The 22166-nt window shown below is 40.8% G+C and overlaps 1 protein-coding gene across 1 annotated transcript in view; it reads right to left on the reverse strand.

Annotated features, from left to right (window-relative positions):
- rnf24 (ring finger protein 24) overlaps nt 1-10793 on the reverse strand; it is a 29492-nt gene extending 18699 nt beyond the window's left edge. The window contains exon 1 of the mRNA XM_031871410.1: nt 10280-10793. The gene's annotated coding sequence lies outside the window, so the exon portion shown is untranslated. The remainder of the gene's footprint in view (nt 1-10279) is intronic.
- Between the last annotated feature and the right edge of the window lie 11373 nt (nt 10794-22166).

Genomic DNA, 22166 nt, shown 5'->3' on the forward strand with positions numbered 1-22166 from the left:
ACAGACTTGCACTCCAAGGCCGATTGAAGCTAATCTGCCAGCCAGTAAAACAGCTTACTGAGAAAAGCATTATCTATAATGTCATCAGCCATGACATTAAAAACTGGCAATAGTCTAGGCTTAGCACTTGCATTGCTTCCTCTTCCTGTGCCATCTAAAAATACCTTGTTGTCGCTCTGCCTCTTTGAAACTGAAGGGCCCACTCGGGACCAAAAGCCAAACTTTCACGCACCACTGGGTATAAAACTGTACAAACAATGTGAATGTACAGCGAGGCAGCACTGACAAAGCGGTCTCTACTGCACAATGACCAAATGCAATGTTATTGTGAACACATCTCACAGAGAGAATAATATGCTAGAGACCAAACAGCACTCAGAGAGAGAGAGATAGGATGACTTGGCAATAAACAGTGTCTTCTGATTGGAAAGGGCAGATGTGGTTTGCGTCACGTTTCTGCCACCAACTGCCTTAGTCACTCAAACATTTCCACATGGCCTCACCCTGTTACATAAACACAAACCATACCACGCACAACACATCATATTCAGAGGATATGAGCATGAGTGAGCAAATCACTCTTTGCAGTCATTGTGCACAGCTTCCTGTGGTATGATGGAACAGAAAGAAATATATTTTCAACTTCTGTGATATGAAAGACTGAGAAAGAGCAGAAGAGAGGGGGGGGGGGGGATCTTGAAGTGCCGGTTCCCCAAAATTATAAAAAGATAGAACATAAAAACCTGCTCCTACCTGTTGTAGTGGTGTTTGGCCACAGAACTTTTGATTGTGTGCCCGCTGATCACAACTACACAGGCCTACTTGTTTTTATGTCAGTAGATAAGGACATGTTTGTGATGTTTGTTTCAAACTCCTGAGTAAACTATGATGCAATAAAATAGTTTTTTCAAGATCCTGCATGATCTAAAATATATGCTTCAATAAAAAAAAAACTTTTGGACAAGAATGGTAGCCATACACATGGAGACAGCGTTTAAACATCACAAAGAAGCCTGCAAATAAGTATCCAGAAAACTATTCAGCAAAAACAATGATCAAGTCAGTGAGGAACTTAATACACATCAAAATCACTCATTCGTCAGATATTTGTATTCGCTCTACTTCCTTTTGTGAAATGAACACAGGCCATTAAGCTACCTAAGATTGAGAAACACACAAGCTCGTCTGCTCGAGGTCAGGAGGAATTTCAACTGGCAGTATGTTTTATTTTCCAGTGAAGCTTCCATAGAATAAAGTTATTCAATGATCTACTGTTCCTCATGTGTGGGAACTCACTTCATCCAAGGATAACATCACTCCCTAACTTAGAGAAGCAAAGACAACACCGCTGTGTAACACCGTAATAGTTTCACCACTGACTGAAGAACACTGCCTCTGTCCTTGCTCAACCATTACGTAACTAATTAATTATATAATGCGATGACTGTAGCGCTTAATCAAACATAATGAACACAGCAGTCCTCCACCCATCAACTTCCCAAGCCCTCTTCTATACCTTACTCATAATCAATAGAGGCTGAACCATTAGTAAGTAGAAACATCATATGGAACTTGGACCCATGATATTTCACATATTTGTCATGTGACGAAATAAGTTTCAGGAAGCTGCTGAGTAATACAGTCATTGGGTTTTTTCCAAGGAAAATGCTTTATGTTCATATGCATGAACATAAACAGGTTAATTAACCTACCCTTGTCCTCTGCAATTTTCCAAAATAGTTATTTACCATATATATCTTTAAAACATTCATTTATTTTTATTGCCTTGTTTTATCACAACATCAAATATCAAATTCCCAACCCCAAAACCTTAGCTCTCTTCCGTAGTTTCTTATGATCAGCCCACAACATCACATTCACAAGATGCTGTCTGAATGAGAAGTGGAAATTTCCACTAGCAGCCACAGCCAGCCATGAGATTTTCACATCTGAAACTTAATATGCCAAAGGGCAGCAACAAACACCGGGGCCTCAGAGGCAAAAGGGCTCTTCAAAACGTACTGGCTGTGGTAAGTGAAAGGCCCACACTCAGATGATACTGAACTTGCACACCAAACTTTCAGCAAATTGAGTGGGGGAGGGTTGTGGGGCACTGGCCATTCACATATTTGACCGCCCATCAAAACATAATTGCTCCTAGTTAAAATGTTTTATGACAAGAGTGGCTAGTTAAATCATCCTTTCAGCTGGAGGGGAGGAAAAGCAGATCAGGTACAAAGCATACAAAATACAGGCCTAGGATACAGCAGTCAGTGAGGGGTGTAGAAACTTTAAAAGACTCCTTTTTCTGTTTAAAGTGTGCAACAGTGTTACTTCCTGAGAGGAATGAAGATGACAATATTAATGATCACACACCCCATTACTTATGAAAATAGCCAACAGTGTTTCCACTTCAGACCTAAAATATGCATTACAAAAAGCTTGTTTTTCCAAAGTTGGACCAAGTTCTACAGTAAGTAGGTCGCTGTAACTATAACTCCAGTTATGGAGATGTGGGAGGCAAAAGACTCGAGTGGAGCTGCTGAGGTTAATCTAATGCCGGCTGCTGATAGAATTCCAATTACTGGATTTACATATAATGCCACTCCATGTACCATCAAACACTTATATATTCACAAGCATGCATCTAACAGTGTCAGGCATGTAACATACAGTACATGTTACCATGATGTTTATACAAAATGCAGTCATTTAAAAGCTTCTTCTCTAGTGCGACAAATGCTCAGTGACCTGCTGTTTGTTTGCTGATGGGGATTTATGTTGTTTATCATGTATCAGTGACTGGTCATCCCATACATGCAATCTGACTTTACTGCAAGCCTTAAAGGCACGTGAAATAGAGTCAAAATGTCATCTATTTTGGTTATATTGCAATTGCTTTTATTGTTTCTGTTTTTTATCACGTAAAGTGTCTTTGAGTACCTTTTAAAGTGCTATACAAATAAAATGTATTATTATTATTATAATCAAATTGTAGATTTGGACCAACGTCTATATCTATGCTAAGCTACTACCAGTTAGCCTACTACTAACACTAAAGACAATCCATATCTACTTCATAAAAGAGTTTATCCATTAATATATTTAACTAAGATAAGTGATATTAGAAATAATAACAAAAGTTACCCCAGCCTTAAGTTTTAGAGTTGCTTACTTACTGACCAACTGCGAAAAAAGTAATCAATTAAATGTTCTATAAAGCTTTGAAAAAGAAGGAAATTTTCATTTGTGAGGCTGTTACTAGACAAAGATTTGTATGATGAATGAATTGACTAAACAAGCATCTGTATTTTTGTGACAAGTAATTAATCCCTAGAATAGTGTCTGAGAAAGACTTCTCATGATGTAATTGGGAAAGAAGAGTGGTTCAACATGATCTAAATGGGACCTAAATCAAAAGTGTGTCATGACCTTTACTATATTTGCTCTCTCTCCCTCCCCTTAAAGCCCACCGTTCCACAGTGGACTCTGATTGTAACACAAGCTGACACAAACAAGAGGAACTGACACACACAGCTGTCTCATACTAGCACTCTTGTCTCCCCGTATCCAGTGGCACATTTTTCTGGAGTTTCTTTTTTTTTATACCCTCAGTGCTCCACGTCACCTCAATAACTATAGCCATTTGACTGTCAAACCTTTTTTCACCTCTCAATAAAGAGTGCTGAGTTAATTCATTTGAAAATGATCTTTTCCAAATAGTAGCACTGAACAAGATAATATTAAAATTGTATCAGGCCTAATCCTCTGTTATGTCTTTACACAGCTGCCTACTTAGAAACAAGACCCTTGGTCTGCAGTATGCAGAGTCACATCACATGTACTATTAATAAAACCTGTAGTCATGTGAGTGTGAGTAAGTCATGCTGAAACATAAAAACAACCTGAACCCATTATAAGTCATCACTTCCTGGGGTTATCAGCTACTAACATGCAGGTAATAAACAAATAGTTTAAGATTAAACGAAGCATGCAAAAGTGTCATGTTCACAAGCTATGACCGAATCTAAAATATTAAATTGTTTATTTTCTAGTGGACACATGCTTTCTATGCCTTCTCAGGGAACCTATTTTCAATTTCAGTGGTGCATTACTTTAGTCAGTGAATTTGAGAAATGTGTTTGCGTTGGACAAGCGCCTTGTGCTTGAGGCCAAGAGCAACAACAGTTAAGATTATGATTAGTGGAGGAAACTAAAAAGTAGCACGTAAAAGTAATAAATATAAGTGATGTCAAAACGTTGCCACTAACTGCTCTGCATCAGGATAACACGGAAAGAGGCCACTTATTGGTGAACCATGAATGTACATGCAGGCTTTATACATGACCCTTTGCTTGCTTTTACAGTTCCCCACACACGTTCAAATGGATTTTACCACATTTACCATGGACCTGCTGTGTTCTCTAATGTTGGGGTATCAATATGAATTCAATACGTTTTCAGCCTACTGTAATTGTATTTTTGTGTCACTGTGCATGAGGCGATATAATGCATACTGTATGTCAAATTATTTGCGCTGGATATCGTTTAAAAAAAATTGCAACGCAAGTACCAATACTAGTACGGCTAAAGTGAGACAGATGGATAAATACCAATACAGTAGAGTACTTCATTCAATACCCATCTTGTGAATGGAAGCAAACAGCTGGGTGTGCGGACGACATGCTCGACTCACAGTCCATCTAGCTGCATGAAGGATGCAGCTTAATGTCAAACAATAGTATAGTTTGAGTTACTTATGAAATAAAAGGAGCCCTCACCAGAAGACTTCATTAGTGATTTTTTGTGGAGGTTTATTATAATGGAAACAAACCTAGGCCACAGCATCTTATTTGCATTTAAGTCCAGCTGACAACGCTCTCCACAATGGTTAACCACTGAAGGTCAAAGTCTTGTGGTCAACCACAAAAAAGATATTTCAGTTTTTTATGGTTTGACAACAAATTCAACAAGCTACATTTAGCCACCAATAAGAAGGCAAGTGCTAAACACAATATTGTGTAACATAGAATAAAATCACCTTAGGTTCTTTCCGACTAATTTTCATATTGTACCTTCATTATATGTGAGAACTGCAGCAATTGAAGGAGTCTAAAGGAGGACTCCTGATCACTCACGTCGCAAATGCTGTCACAGCTCTGCCACTACTATCCTGTTTTTTCCATCTCTCACTCACCTAATCAGTTTATTCAGTGCACCTGCCAGTCACACCCACCTCATCAGCTCATTACTTTCACCTGCTCACTCTGCTGCATCCACTATTTAGACCCCAGTCACACACACACACACTCACTGCCAGATCGTTCTCCGCTTTCATGCAAGACCTTCCAGTGAATACCCTTGGGCTGATTCCCCATTATCGACCCTGCCTGTTTTGGACTACCCCTGCCTTGCCTCTGCCCTGGTAATTCGAGATCCTGCTGCTGATTCCCTGTGATTATTCTACCTGTTGTGTGTCCAGAGGAAAATAAAGCTTTGATTTAAACTATCCAGTTTGTCTGTCGTACTGCTCCTGGGTCCTTACCACACCCGTTACAGTACGATTGGGCCATAACATGGATCCAGCAGACGACATCACATCACGGGCCCGGTTTGTGGCGATCGAAGAGGCGACACGAGACCCTGGTGGTCACCAACACCGCCGAGGTTCGCCACACCCTGGCGAATCAGAACCAGATTCTCACCACATTGATTGACCAGGTACAGCAACTCACGGCAGCCACAGCTCAGACCAACGCGGCGTGGTCGCCGTCACCTGCTTCGGTCCACTCTGTAATTGATCCAGCGCGGTCTCGGAGCCCCGGTTGGGGGAGCCAGAACGTTATGCTGGGGATCCTGAGGGTTGCAACGCATTCCTGATGAACTGTTTCATCCTGTTTGCATTGCAGCCCCGCACCTTCATGTTAGAAGAAGCCAGGGTTGTGTTTACCATCAACCACCTGACGGGGAGAGCTCGCCTGTGAGGAACGGCGGAATGGGATCGTCTTACTCCTACCTGTGCTTCCTTCCAGTCCTTCTCCGACGAACTACGCAAGGTTTTCAGAGTGGTGTCCATGAGACCGGACGTCACCGGAGGGCTAATGAGGCTTCAGCAGGGCCACCGATCTGTCACGGACTATGCCATTGATTTCCGGACCAAGGCACGATTAAGTTCATGGAACATGAACGTATTTGCTCGGTCTAGCAGATTACGTCAAGGACGAGCTAATCTCATTCGAGCTACCCACATCTCTGGACGGACTTATCGAGATAACCACCAGATTGGCTCACCGCATCCAGGTCAGGCGGCTGGCAAGGCGCCGGGAACAGTCAAGCCAGGGGCAACCTTCTCGCTTTCCTCGTGCTACAGCTCCGGAGTACACGTCGACTCAGCTGCTTCCTCAAGAGAACGAACCCATGCATGTGGGACGTACTGGACTATCTACGGAGGAACGAGAGCGGCGCCGACGGGGCAATCTCTGCATGTACTGTGGCCAGGCGGGTCATTTTGCTCACAATTGCCCGTTAAAAGCCCGGGCTCACCAGTAAATAAGGAAGTACTCGTGAGCCAAGCAGTTTCCCGACCCTCCGTCTGTCAACGACCACTTTTCCACGCCAGCTACTACTAACTGGGGGCTCCCATACTATTTCCACCTTCCTGGATTCTGGAGCAGACGTGTCTATTATGGACGAGGAACTCGTTACACAGTTGAGGATCGACCGAATACCTCTTCCCCAGTCTGTTCCAGCCAGCGCCCTGGACGGTCATCTTCTGGGCACGGTGATGCACCAAACCGTTCCGGTCCACATGCTGCTGTCCGGCAACCACCACGAGACCATCAGCTTCCACATCCTGCAAACCCCTCACATCCCCCTCATTCTGAGATACCCCTGGCTGCGTCGACACAATCCTCACGTCGACTGGACTACGGGGGCTTTTCGGGGTTGGAGCCAGTCCTGTCATCTAGTCTGCCTGAAGCAAGCCGCCGTACCACGAGGTGCCTCGCTCACCAATTCCACGCCTGAACTTACGGGGGTTCCCGCTGAATACTTGGACTTTAAGGAGGGTTTTCAACAAATCCAAGGCCATGTCTCTGCCTCCCCACCGTCCTTATGATTGTGCCATCGACCTCCATCCTGGTACGTTCCCACCTAAGGGGTGCCTTTATTCCCTGTCTGCTCCAGAGAGAGAGAGGCGATGGACCGTTATATTAACGACTCCCTGGCTTCCGGTCTCATACGCCCCACGTCCTCTCCCGCAGGGGATGGATTTTTTCTTCGTGGAGAAAAAGGACAAGACTCTCAGACCCTGCATCGACTACCGGGGCTTAAATGAGATCACGGTTAAGAACCGGTACCCCTTGCCACTCATCGCGACGGCCTTCGAGTTACTTCAAGGAGCCACCATCTTCTCCAAGCTCGACCTCTGCAATGCCCATCACCTGGTCCGGATCAGAGAGGGGAATGAGCGCAAGACGGCATTCAACACACCTAAAGGACATTACGAGTACCTTGTGATGCCCTTCGGCCAACGCCCCTGCCATCTTCCAGGCCCTGGTCAACAACATGCTCCGGGACATGTTGGACCGCCACGTATTCGTCTACCTCGATGACATCTTGATCTTCTCCAAGAACCAAGAGGAACATGCGCATCATGTCCAGTCCGTGTTTCAACGCCTACTGGAGAACTCCCCGTTTGTGAAGGCGGAGAAGTGCGAGTTTCACGGTTTCATTCCTGGGATATATTGTTTCCCAGGGCAGCATCCAGATGGACCTCGCTAAGGTTGCTGCCGTCACTACCTGGCCTGTCCCAAACTCCTGCAAGCAGCTTCAATGTTTCCTGGGGTTTGCCAACTTCTATAGGAGGTTCATCAGGCCTCTGCCCCGGTAATTCACTTAGCCTTCTGTCCCCGACCACGAGATCCTGCCTCTGTTTCCCTGTGATTATTCTAGTGTGTGTGTGTGTGTGTCCAGAGGAAAATAAAGCTTTGATTCAAATTATCCAGTGCGTCTGTCTTACTGCTCCTGGGTCCTTACCACACCCGTTACAAATGCTGCAGCAATGTGTTTCAAATGTGTTGGAATAGCTCTACATGTTTAAAGAGTCACCAGTCTGCCTAAAATCAGTTATGTCATATTTGATTATTTAACCTTTGTTACCAATCTGAGTTAAATTAAGTTCCTTACACATTGTAAGTAATGCTCATTTCCTCTTAACTGGAAAACACCTTAACTGGTTACTGGTATTAACACATTGACGGTATGAAATGACGTTCCCTCTACTGCCATTGACTAGCAGGCATTGTATTGGGGTGTTTACAAGGTGTCCATTGTCAAAGTCATCTTAGTATTAGTAATCACAGGGGTGTATTTTTATATTTGGTAATGTGTGTCAACACACACACAGCTGACCTCCATTTTTTTTTTTCTGAGATTGTCTAAAGACCTTTTACAGAAGTCATCTAAATACCCCAACAACTGATTACAACAGTGAAGTCAGAGCAAGGCCAGCACCTTGCTGTTACAGAAACCTAGTGTTACACCTTCATGAACCCTTGGAAAAAGGTTTGTATGCAAATGAAGGGCAGGGCTCAATTCATTCTGACAGGAAAAGGTGCAAGAAAAGAAATTGGGACCATTTTTATTGCCTCAACATGTTGGCGTCGAACCGGTCGGCTCAGAGTTATTGGTGCCAACAGTGAATGTGCTGACAGAGCGAACAGGGCTACTGCCGTGGGCTAGCGAGTGGGGCACGCTCACGTGCACTAATATGCAACAACTGTAAAACAATATCTAGATAAAATGACTCACCAAATATGATCTGCAGTGCTCAGATCTGTTTCTGTCAAAATGTGTCTGTCTTTAACATTTTAGCTTTTGCATGTTTCCTGTTTTTATCTATATTATAAATGCATGATGGCCTCCAACATGTACAGACTTGTTTAATTACAATACTATTTGTATTTGAAGGAGCATTTTCAAAAAATATAGCTTTCAAACTTTGCTTGAAATTCAGAAGGACTGCAAATCCATTTCTACTCCATTTTGGACACACCAATGTAACACATTTGAACATTTGGTGCAGTGCATTGTCCACTACATAGCCTACTTAAGGTCAAGGCTCTAGCTAGCCACCTAACCAGTCAACATCTCTTTTCAACAAAACCATACAGAATGCATTTGCCTCAGAGCATATGACACTTAAATGGTGGAGGAAGGCTAAACGAATGTTGTTCAATATTGTGATTTAGTAAATTGGGTCTACAGTTACTATTAACATGACTGATTCTCAGGACATTGAAACAATTATCTCTGGACATCCTATTTGACAGCTGCTTCCACAGTAAGCAGTCATGCAAACAAAATGAACATGATTTCTGCCAGTATCAGCTATGCATAGTTCAGATTTAAACAACCCTGCTTGCATCTCATGCTATCAAATTGGAGAGCATAAGCACTCATCTTCTACTCCATAAACCTCCGTCTTCACAAACGAGTGCACGATGGCATACACATGAACCTAAACAGTGTCATACATAGCAGTGCTGTCAACTACACCCACTAAAAGGAGAAGCGTGCTGCGTGTTACAGCCCACACAATGCAGTCAGTGTTGACGGAAACAGAAAAAGCCCCACTGTTTCTCTGCCATGCGTTTTCACTGAGGTCATCACTGTTTGGCTATAAGTGAGTTTATGTTTATTTAGCTAGGTTTAAACCACGGTGGCTGCTCTTTTTCTGTGCACTGACATGATGATAAAGAACGAAAAATCAGCGATTGTCCCGGTGATATTGCATCATTGAGCTGAGTTGACTTGTATCCTGTCATTGGGCGCTATGAGAGCCTATTAATAATCCCACCTGACATTTCCCACCGTTACAATCAATGCATCTTCATGTTTTAGGTCAGCTGCTGTGGTTGTGTATTACAGGACAGGAGACAGCTGGGCGTAGGCTCGTCAGCTAGCAGCGTTAAAGGCTAACCGTGGCTACAAATGACATAGCGTTACTTATCCCAGAGCAATCAAGGGTCCAAATTAACAGAAGAATAATGCTATTAAATAACGTTAAGTCAATTCACAAGCATGTGCACATCCCTTTACAACGCGTGAATGATGTTGTATAATGGCTCACAGGCTAAACTCGTAAACAGACTACATGTTTGACTGGTCTTGAGCTATAAATGTGACAGAATCAGTGCGTAATGCCAGGACGCATCCAACATAGCTAACAGTACCGTTAGCAGCTACGGATAAGGTAAAAAGGGGACCATCCACTCACCGGCAGTTCCCTCAGTCCCAATAGTAGCTGTGTTCTTCTGCTGGGTATTTCTTCACACACTCGGGGTGCAAGAAGGGCTTTAAAAAAGCGACAAAGTTGACCCAAACTGAAACTGGCAACATGCACCGCCTTATCTTCGCGTAACCAAAGCCCAGCTGCAGGGCGACCTCATCACACAGCCTGTGATGTTAACGGTGGTGAAGAGGCTGTGGTCAACGGGGACCTCGCTGAGTGGGAAGCACAGGCAAAAACAAAAACAAAAAAACGACGATAAATAAAGAAGGTGGTGGATAAATGTATGTTGTTGGCAGGGAGGGGAGGGGTCCCACCAAGGGGAGGGGGGGGGGGGGGGCTTCCTCGTAGTAACGATTTCCTCTCGATAAAAAATCCTTCGTTGGCAGTGGAAGTCGTGGTTGGCAATCTGCACGGCTCGCACGTAAACCTTGGCTAGATCCCACCTCCTCCCAGTCAGCTCAGCATGCACAGACCGATGCGGGTAATGTCGCTGGCGGTTTTGAGCACGGCGTGTCCGAGGGGAGTGATGCTTAGCGTGGGAGAGAGGGAGGGAGTGGCGCACATGGTCACGTAGCTGATTTTGCAAGTGAGTCTCAAAAAAAGAATGGTTTAAATTAGAACCAATACTGGTTCATGAATGGTGATACAGGGATTCTCCAGTTTATTAGTCAGTACAAAATTAAAGAAAATTAAGAGAGATTTATTCATATTTGTGGCCGACAACAAAATTCTACAGAAATATAAAAATAATATAAAAGTACTAATTAGGCAGCATAGAATAACAATATGAAAGTATCAGCCAGAAAAAAGAACATTTTTTTAAAAAGCAAAAAATATATCGTATGAAAAAATATGAAAGTAGGATGCAAGCAATTTACAACAAAAAATTAAACATTTTTTATATGAAAAAATAAATATAATTTGGTAGAATATCACATCCCTGCACTTTAATGAAAGTAAAGTAAATACATGTTTGGTAATTGTGGTTTCATTTTGATTAGGCAATAATCTAATGACTATTTGTCTCTATTTCTGTGGTGGAAGAAATACTCAGATCTTAAAGTGCCACAGTGTAAAAATACCCCATTGTAAGTAAATGTTCTGCATTTGAAATACTACACTATCAAGAGTACTTGTTATGCAGAGAGGTCACTTTCATAGTGGTAGGTTGTTCTATAATTGGTTCATTAAGCATTTTAATATAGTAGCTTGTTGAGGTGGAGCTTTTCACTTTTTTATATGCTGTTTCTTAGTGTAATCTGTAAAAGACATGATATTTGAATGTTGAGAATACATTAGCAACCAAAAGTAGTAATGGTTTATCATCTATAAAGCATGTGAAAGAAAATGCTCCTTAACCACCTTACATCACCTTACATGTTTGTAATCTCTGAGGTGTACTAGTACAAAGCAAAGGGGCTTTTATCAAACAACATTTTGCCCTTTTTGTGGTGTGAAAAAAATACCTTACACATTTATAACAACAAAATAAATATATAAAATGCATTTGTTGGTCGATTAGGTTTGTCCATTGACTCCAAAATAGAATGAGCACCTATAAAAACTTGTGTCAGCTTTGAGAGACTGTGGAATCATGAGTTGCCTGGCTTATGTAGACTTATCCATACACAGACAAAGTATCATTTATCAGCTCATGTAACAAGCTCCACTTCTGAGAATAGCACTCCTCTGGACCGTCGTGTCACTCTCTATATCTATAAGTACTGAATTATAGTCCAAGTGTTGTCTTGGAGGAAACCTTGTTATCTAGAGTAGTCGCTCATTGGAAATCTTCTCCACACATCTCATTAAAATCCTGAATTTCTCTAACCTGATAATCAGACTGAATTAGATGTTTGTGGTGATACAGATGTCTGGAACTGGCCTAGAATATCTATACTTCATTTATGCTCAGTTTTACTTGTCTTTTACATCCTTACTGTATCTGTCAATAAAAACATATTGTTACATTTGAATATGACTTTTTCCATAGTAACATTCACTCAGTCATTCTTTACATTGTAACATACATATGTGGTGTTATCTAGACTATTGATGTTCATCATTTATAATATCAATCAAACACTTTCTCATGGTAACTGACAGTTAAAGGTGTGTGAGTTTGGTGTGACACATTTGCTGAAACTCACCGGCAATTCCCAACACACACACACGTTTCAGCACTTCCTCCTAAGAAATATGAATACCGTATCCAGGAAGCCACACTTTGGCCACCTAGCCCGGCACTTCATTTCCTTTGAAAGTAGTGGAGGAGCACGACCATTCCCCAATGCACATCACTATGAGCGCATGTCAATGAGGTGCGAATGACAGGGTTGCATTGTGAGATGGGCACAGAGTGGGATTGCCATGTGACACTCCTGAATGGGCTGCCTGGGGTTGGCCGGGGGGGAAGGATGGCAGCAATCACAAAGGCCCATTGAGGGATTGCAGACTAGGTACAAGACTGGCACTGGTCCTCCTTCCCTTCCATGGGATGGCAGGAGGAGGCTGCTGCTTTGGTACTGACTGAATGGAGGAATTATTTCTGAAGAATTGGAGAGAAGAGGTTTATTATCACCATCTTACACTTCCTTCAGTCTGTTGATGACCATTATGTCCACTGTACTATTCTGCACATGTACTATTGTCTTGTGTGATTTACCACTGCGTCTTGTTCATACAGCCCACAATAGGATGTTGTGTTTTCAGGACTACAAAAGCATCATAAAATTACACAAAATGAGAATCGTGGAAACATCACATACTGTTCGACTCTGCCACAGGCCAAAGTAATAGCTGGTCTTTCTCAGGGATATACTGTAATTTAATTCAGTTACAAAAATGAATGGTCGAAGCAAAACTGATGTCCAACATTTTCTGATATCTCGCGATATGCAAAGCAAAGATTTTCTGGACAGCGGTTCACTATGTCTGGTAAAGTTGGTACTATTTGTAAAATGACAGCCTGTGCACAGAAGATGACTTGTGTTTCAGCATGGGAAGAAGTATATGAAGAAATTGCACTCAATCTCAAAAGCAGCAGGAATTTGTTCAGTATATTCCTCGGGAGAACTTACTGTAATAGCACAACACAATCAAATAGGCGTCGGTGCAGTTAGTGTAATACAAATACAAGAAGAAGATTGCAGTTTCTTACCACCACTATATAATTCAGTGACATCATGTTTTTCAGGTGTTTTAAGTTTTTGTACAAGCAGCTGTTGGCCTGACAGAACAAGCTGTCAAACCTAAAAATCATTCACTTTGTTTTGATTTTCAGGCCATCTGTACTGTATGTTAACATTATGTGTGCACTGTTCCAGCTCAGGAGAGACACACATGAAGTGACAACGTGTAACACTTGACTGGCGCATTCATATTAAGACACTTTATTGCATTATTTGCTACCCTCTAGTGGTGATCTTGGTGCATTACATTTAGATCAAATTGCTTCAAATTCCAAAGAAGGACAATTTAAAGGCGCAGTATGAGACATGCACAACAGTTAATTGAAGTGAAACAGATGAGGCTTAAGACCTGAAAATCAATAAGTAGGAATCCTACATGAGACCTGAAAGGTGTCTTTATCTCTACCGCACACGTTAAGTTATGTGGTATATTTCCAACCATGTCACGTAAAGAGTCGGGGGAAAAAAAGGTTTTTGTTTTCTTCATGCCAACTAACTTCTTTGTCTTGACTGAATAATTTCCGTATTTTTTGTTTTACTGTTTTTTTCTGTTTATTATCTTGGTTAATTTTAGGCTAAGATTGAGTCCTTGTGGGCTGACTAGAGCTGGCCTGTAGAGGGCATTTTAGGCTTCTGTGGAGTCTGGTGAAAAGGATACCTACTCCTGAGCATTTACTGTATTACAGATGTCATGATTATGTTACAGGTACTGCACTAGTGTATTTGTTTCCAGGACTCTCCAAAATAGCATTGAAGACATTGTAGCTCAGTCAGAACACTGCTGCTAAAGTTATTACTGGGACAAAGATAGCAAAGCCCATTACTGCACTTCACTGGCCTGCTGGATTATAAAGGGTTGATTTTAAAATGTCATTACTTGTCTATAAAAGCTCCAAATGTTGATGAGATAGCCTTTTGCTTGTAAATATTATTCAGAAGTTGCTTAATTAAATTATCACGACCAAAATATTCCACTTGTCACTAATTCTTATTCAAATTTGTACTACTCATTTCTGCAACATTTAACTGTACTGAAACTCCTTTAGCTACATATGTACTTTGTTTTATTTTACTATCTTTTGGATTTAATTTTTAGGTTGTGGTCTTATATTCACTTTGAATTGTTTTAAATGTGCTATAAAAAAATAAATGTGCCTTGACCATTTAAAATGAGCCATTATGTTTCCAGAGAAGTAAACTGGGTGTAACTTAGTTGCTGATACAGATTTCTAAAAAAGACAAGAAAAGAAAAGACGACAGTCATGACTTAAAAGCATGTACGGTGGCATGACGCGTGGCTCAAATCCACTTATAAGTAAACAAAAACAAGTTTGTATCCAAGAGCTTGTCAAAAGAGAACTCCAAATGCTAAAAGGGTGTGTAGGCTGCTATATCTTCCAAATACAGTTCACAAAACGTGTAGAATATGCAGATTATAAACTGGAGTTTGTATTATTGTTGGACATTTGCAATGCTAATTAAGGCTAGAAAAAATAATCATGCTGCTAATTTATGGTGATACGGTTTCTTCGAGTTCCCTCAAGTTTGCACTCTCAAAAAGTCCTCTGCAAGTTTCTAGCTGTTTGATACTAAATGTGAGTGTTACAGCAATTAAATAAAGTTTTGATTTCTTAAAAACATGATTTCCTTTTTAGACTGTATTGTTCAATACATTCCCCAACAGATTCTGATAAAGCTGATTCTGATATGGTGATTAACTATGGTTGATTTTCATGCCATACATTGTGTATAACTGAATTACCTGTGTTGTGATAACAGAGCACTGCGGTCACATTTACGTTAGCTGATTGGTTATGTTTCAGTCCAGCTTTACTATGAGTGGCTCATTGATGCGATACTGTACCTCACTCAAATAGCTTCCAGTTTTGTAGTAAAAACAACTACATCATTTTAACCCAACCACCATTTCTGACATAATGTTGCACACAATACATGTTTATAATCCTGAACTGCTTTGGCTGTATTTTCCTATTTCATACCAGCTTTTAGAGATGTTCCTTATCACTTTAACAAGATTGCTGTTGTTTCTGACTAACTTTGCCTCAGAGGCTCAGAGGAGTCAACATTCTTTCCACTACAATTCAACTCCTGCTGATGTAGTTACAGATCAGCCATGGACAAGACAGTGTACAATGTTTACCAGCCTGCTATCCTGGAGAGAGTCAGCATCTCCTGCAGTCTGTGTGTGACATTTAGAATCAGCAAGGTTGTGCGGCTGCAGTGTATGTTTTGTAACAGGAGAGATCCACGGTCACATAACTTGCCTAGTTCTCCCAGGGAGACACATATAGCAGAGTCGCCTGTGACGAGGCGACGTATCCAGTGACAAACACAGGCGAGATGGAAACAAGAGTGTGTTTGCTGACCTCTCAAGGAGCAAAGTATGGAGGAGTGTTGGTGCAAGCAATGTATTGCTGTACTGTAGCTATCACTTGCAAAACAAATAATCATTTGCAAAATAACTGCAAGTGTATTTTTGAAGCAGCGCTGCTACGTTCTTTACATCGTGTCGTGGTAACTTCATTTGAAAAGGAGACTGAATTAAAGTCATTATTATGCACAATGTAATTCCTGTAGAAATAAATATTTGTCATTACTTGTCATCTACAATAATATTAGTTTTCGTAGGATCCTCTGACAATCGTTCAAAAATGACTTCCAACTTACACTAATCAATATTTACATGTAAGGCCTCAAAGATCAAATGACTGTGCAGCGGTCACTCGTAGAATTATCACACAACTTTGCATTTCCCATCTGCAGATTTGAGTGATTTGGGCTCTTTCAACCTATTGTTTTGTTTTTACTTTATTGTTTTGGTTCACTCTTATCCGTGTTGTTTTTGGTCACGGCAGACATTTGTTTTCTGCGCAAAAGCTCGGGTAAACCCACTGCTCAGCACCAAACAGCAGACAGATATAGATAGGGGCTAGCTGGTCAATATAGTGGAGAACTAAGCAACTAAAGAGGCACATATTTTTCCATTAAGAGTTGGTGGAGACCAAAGCAGAGCTAAAACAGATTAAATACTGGACTCATATTCGTTAGGTGTCCATAAACACAACTCCAAATGAATGCTTATGTTGCTCTGTATATACTGGATGAGTAAATAAGCAACTCTTTACTTTACATGGTGATAATATGTCAATGTTGAGTTTGCAGCTTGTTACGCTGCCCCCGAAGAGGCCAAAAATGAATTAATGTTGCCTTTAAAAAAGATCACACGTACATTTTATTAATCGCTCATCTTTAACAAACAATGATTGAAAGAAGTATTAATAGCTTCAGGTCATAGAATGATTTCATCAAGGCGTTGGTCTCTCATCCCTTTCCTGGACTTCTAAAATATCCTCCACATGTGCACAGGTCAGATCAGAGGGTTATCACTCACATCCCATTCATGTCCTCACTGTAGGACCACCAGATGAGACACAGCAAAGGGCCTGGACAATAATGTAATTACCATGCGTCATTTTTTTGTTCTTCAGGTCAAAGATAAGGCAGGAAGCTACAGTATATTTATTATCCTGCCTCTCCCTCTTCATGTCTATCTTTGTCTGCTTCATACCTCCTAAGAACTCAACATTCACTATACTGCCTCTTTTTCCTTTGCTGTGAAGTCCTTACTCATACGTTCCTCAGTGAATTCAAGAAAGCAAGATTTCTTCATTGAAATAATTTGTATGGGGGAGTTTGTGGCCACATGCTTCCAAAGTAGACTTAAATCACTACAAGTAAAAAGTATGATTTCTTCAAGTTTCTGATGTGCAGATTATAAATACAGCTAACTGTTTTACATATAATAATGTAAAACAGTAAGCTGTTTTTTTATACCACAAATGGAAAAAAAAAACTCTGTCCTGGACTCTTAGGCAACCAGTGGTAACTCCAGGAAGTCATTGCAACTGCACTCGTAATCCCACATAATGCACATAATCCTATGACACCATGTCAAACATGTCATAGTCTCTGGTTTCTGTATGGAATCAACAAATGTGATAGCTATTGGTGCAAATATATTTCATAAAATGCCTGTCTATTTCTTTAAATCTTGCCTTCATTTCCTTTACTTTATAAATACATTTGTTTTTCATTCACTTGGAAGAAAACAGCTTGTAGCAGTTTTAAGTTTAGCTCATCCTGGGCTCTTTGGGGAAGTGGACCTACAGAATACACACTTTAGGCAATGCCATAAGGGCTGTGGTAGATTTACACGGATATCTATGTATGAAAAATAATATTTACATAGGGAAAGAAAGTTTGATCAGAAGACAGTGACCATCTTTGTTCTCTCCATGTGTACATACTCTGACAAAATCAGCAACTTCTGGACCAAGTTTTGTTTCTTTTGAATACCTGTTGAATCCATTGTTTTGCATTTTCAATTGTCCTGTAAGTTTGTTTCCTCCATCAAACCAGCATCCTGTGCAGTCTGTTCCACTGATTTAGATAGAGAAGTGGAAATGGACCAAGGAATTGAATATGCTGAGTAAAACAAACACCCAGACAGGCACACAACAGTGGCATGAAAACAAGTGCAAAAATGTGACAGGGAGGTCAAAAGCCACACATTGTCTTTACAGTGGAACCCTCTAAAGCCTAAATGAGCAATATAAAGACAAATTGGAAAAAAGGAAAAACACTCATGAGTAAAAAATAACAGAATATAAAGGAGTGAGGAGAACGTTTTATAAACACTGTTACCACTCAGCCTTAAGATAACCTACTTTGTCCTTTGGGCCATTCTGTGTGAAAGGCAGCTTACTAGTTAACATTTGTGATCGAGAAAGACTTGAAAGTAGGAGGAGGGGGGGGGGGCATCATATTCAGTGAGGGGGGAAGCATTTGGCCAAAACTCTTTGTGACAAGGCTCCTTGTTACACTATAACAACAGAAAACTCAGACCTCTGGCCAAGACCTGTTGCGCAACCGGTGGTGTGATAGTGTACACAAAAAGAAAAGAAGAAGAAGAAGAAAAAAATAAGTGAAATAGAGTAAGGGGCAACAGAAATGAAGGGATTAGAATAAAAAGTGGTGAATGGAAGTGGCGTGGTCCCTTGCTCTGTTTAACACTTTTAGAGTCAATACTCATCTTTGTTTTAATTCCTTGTTGGTGATGAAATTCCAACATAGAACTCTACTCAGATGTGGTTTCAATCCGTTTTAACGTCTACCTTCCTCCCAGAGGGTCTGTAATGAATGTGACTAACAAGAAAAGAATGTCTTACTATGTTTACTTTGAACATTTTGACGGCTCAAGTGGCACAGCGGCTTAGCAAGAAAGACACAAGACTGACAAGTTCCTGAGGTTCATGGGGATTTCCATTCACTTTCCAAACACATGCAAGTCAGATGAATTGGTGATTCTGAATTGCTCTTAATTTGGAGTAATTGTCTTTTTTAATCCCTGTAAAACAGTGCCGTTCATCCATTGAGGACACTGTATCACTGGTGCCAATGTTCTCAAATGCAAAACTTGAAAACACAGAGCAGGTAGAATGAGCAAGGGTTCAGCACACAGGAATACAGTCCAAAATCACTAAGGTTGAGTCAAAAAAGACAAATGAAAGGTCCAACTAGCGCAAGAAATACACAAGAGAAAAAGGCTGGAATGCTAGTCTAGGAAATGCTAAAATGCTCCAGTAACAGAAAAATGGAGCACAAAGATTAAAAACACAGTGTAGAAAGGGTCATGAGGGACAGGTGAAATTAATCAGGGAGGGGTGATAATCACACACACACAGGAAACCCACAATGGCAGGAAGTGAGGTATCTGAAACCAGAGACAAGGTGAGTATTTAAAAATAATACAGTAAAACAAGTATAAACGAAACATGAAAGAAAAGAAAAATATAATTTAGGAGCAGGGCAGATTGTGACATACTTAGGTCATGTCCCCGTTATTTTTCTGGGAATTTGTAGGATTTGGGGATCCTGGGAGGGGGGGGGGGTTGCATTCTCAATAAAGAAATATTTTATTGTTGATAGTTATAAATTTCATCCATTTTATATCTGCAGATGAGGAGAGATATAAAGCATTTTTCACTTGACCTTCACAAGTGAAATAGAAGACAGAAAATACATTTTAATAGATAGCCGAGTGAATAGATTATAACAAATTTAAATAATCTAAAAGTTTTAGAGTCTTCCTTTTTGGTTCCTGGGTGACAGTGACAGTGTTACGTTTGCCAAACATATCGGTTAGTCCTCATCATACAAGTTAAATTCCGCCAGAGACTGCACTAAGTCAGCTGAGGAGGGATAAGCAGTCCATTGGACTTGGACTCATGACCTCAATATTTCTAAAGTCTTGGCTACGGCCCTGTCGTTCGCCCTTTGACGAATAAGTGTCCAAAATGTCCTGCACTGAACTGGACTCCCTGAAGCTTTGTAGTTGATGTTCTTTCCCACCAGAGGAGCTTGAAGTCTGACCAGTGCTCCACAATAACAATAAACCAGAAGTTAATGACTGCACTCTGATTGGTCCTTTGCACCTCTTTTACTGCTTCATGGGGGGTGTTGGAGGTAATGAGTCACTCGGTAGCATTCATGCAGGATGCTCGTTGCCGGGGAATGGTACAGGATCATGAAAGGCAGTTGTAGCCATCTGACTGACTCCCCTCTTCACTGAGTTCCTGTGCATGCTCCAACTGACCCATCAATGAAAAGCCACTTTCTTCCCCTTTTCTGGTGCGTGGCTGTGCAGGAGAGCGAAAAGGGAGGTGGGAAAACGATGGACAATACAGTAACCCAACACTGGCCAGACTCACAATGTGAGGTCTCTGTGCCCCGCTGGACCAACAAACAGAGAGGCCTTTCTCATGATCCAACTGCCTCTCCAATCCCACGCCAGCATTCCTCTGCACTTTAATTATGCAGCAAACACATGCATATTCACGTGCTAATCACGTCACCTTGGCCGGGACACCCTGTAAATTAATTGAGGTAGCAAAGGAGCATGTGATAACAGTGGACCGATGCATAGAAAGGACATTACTGTATTGTGATTGCATAAACCTGTCAATAAAAGACTGGCTGTTTAATCATTGTTGTAGGGACCCAAAGCTTTTCCTGCGGTGCCCTTACTATTTCTTTTCAATGAGCACAGTATGACTCCATCCCATGTCAAAATATAATCCTAATACAAATATACTTTTTATATGCAACCAAGTGTTTAAGATACTATTGTATATTATTTACACTGCTTTTTCTCAAATTAATTTTGGGGCTACATATTTATATCTTTTACTACTTTTAATCTTCTTCTGTTTAAGTTATGATATTATTTTAACTAAAAATTGTCATCTTTTTAAACCCTATGTCTTTTATTTTACCTCATGTTTTTTTATATCTTGTCTCAATGTCTTTTCATGTTCTTCATAAAGCACTTTGAATTTATTTTATGTTGAAAGATACTCCAAAAATATATCTAAGTGCCCTGTATTTATCTGCAGAGGTAAATTAACTCTAAAAAGCTCTTTGCACAAGACGCTATAGTTTCAGAACAATGAAGTTTCCATGTATGTTGTCAGTCTATCAGGATAAAGCTGTCTATGAGGGCATGTTGGAACAAAGAGAGCCATCCCAAAGGTCCCATCTCTAAATGGGCATGGAACTCATCCAGGGCTGTTTGAATTAAATGTAAACTTGGTTTGCATTGTCATATACATACATACCAACAGAAATTTGTCCTCTGCATTTAACCCATCCCGAGCATTTAGGAGTAGCGGGCTGCGACGGGGGAGAAACTTGGGGTTCAATGTCTTACTCAAAGATGCTTTGACATGCAGACAGTATAGGAGCTGGTGATCGAACCACCAACCATGTGGTTAAAGAACCTCAAAAAACCTCAAATACAAGGAAACAACAGCCAAACTGCAAGTTTCTAGGGAAGCAGCGTAGTCTGAACTGCAGAGATTAGGGAACTAAATAATGTCATTCAAAGCACGATAGAGCTGACCGAAAGTAACCACACATGTGAAGACAGTAGTAACCAGTGTATTAACTCAACAACCATATGATAAAGAGTGACATTCATTTACATGTATTAAAAAAGTCACATGTGAGGATGTTTAATCTATTTTAAAGTCGGTGACTTGCACAACATCAATGAGAATTGTTGCTTTGTCCTGCAGAAGACTGCAGTCCAGTGATGTTAAATAGGTCATGTATTCAAGCTGTGCTAAGCCATTTGCCACTGTATCTTGCAAAACTCGACTGTTATGATTGACAGATTCCAACAGACATATATCAGGTCAAGACAAAAAAAACATTTTCTAAAATACAGTTTCATTGGTTCAAACTGTTTTGTTTGTCACTGGTTTGTCAGGTTTGGCAATGCTCTCCAGCAGGAAAGAGCTGAGAAGATTTTGTACCTCCTTGAAACCTGAGAGGTAGATTTCGTAATGGGAAAACAGTGACACTGGAAATACTTTGAGTCCAACTTCGTTGCCCGTTGCAGCTTTGACTAGAAACCAAATGTAAAACGCTCTGATTATTTTTCATGTATCTGTTATATTTTGTGTAAATTGTATCTAACTGAAGGATCGGTAAATTTTGTTTCAGAGAATTCTCCAAGAATCCATGAATACTTTTATATTTAATTTGCTGTGGCCATAAATAACACCATGACAGCAGTGAGAGGGAAACAAAACAGTAAA

This window comes from Anarrhichthys ocellatus, unplaced genomic scaffold, assembly GCF_004355925.1.
Source record: "Anarrhichthys ocellatus isolate YVR2014 unplaced genomic scaffold, GSC_Weel_1.0 scaffold58, whole genome shotgun sequence".
Lineage (NCBI taxonomy): Eukaryota > Metazoa > Chordata > Actinopteri > Perciformes > Anarhichadidae > Anarrhichthys > Anarrhichthys ocellatus.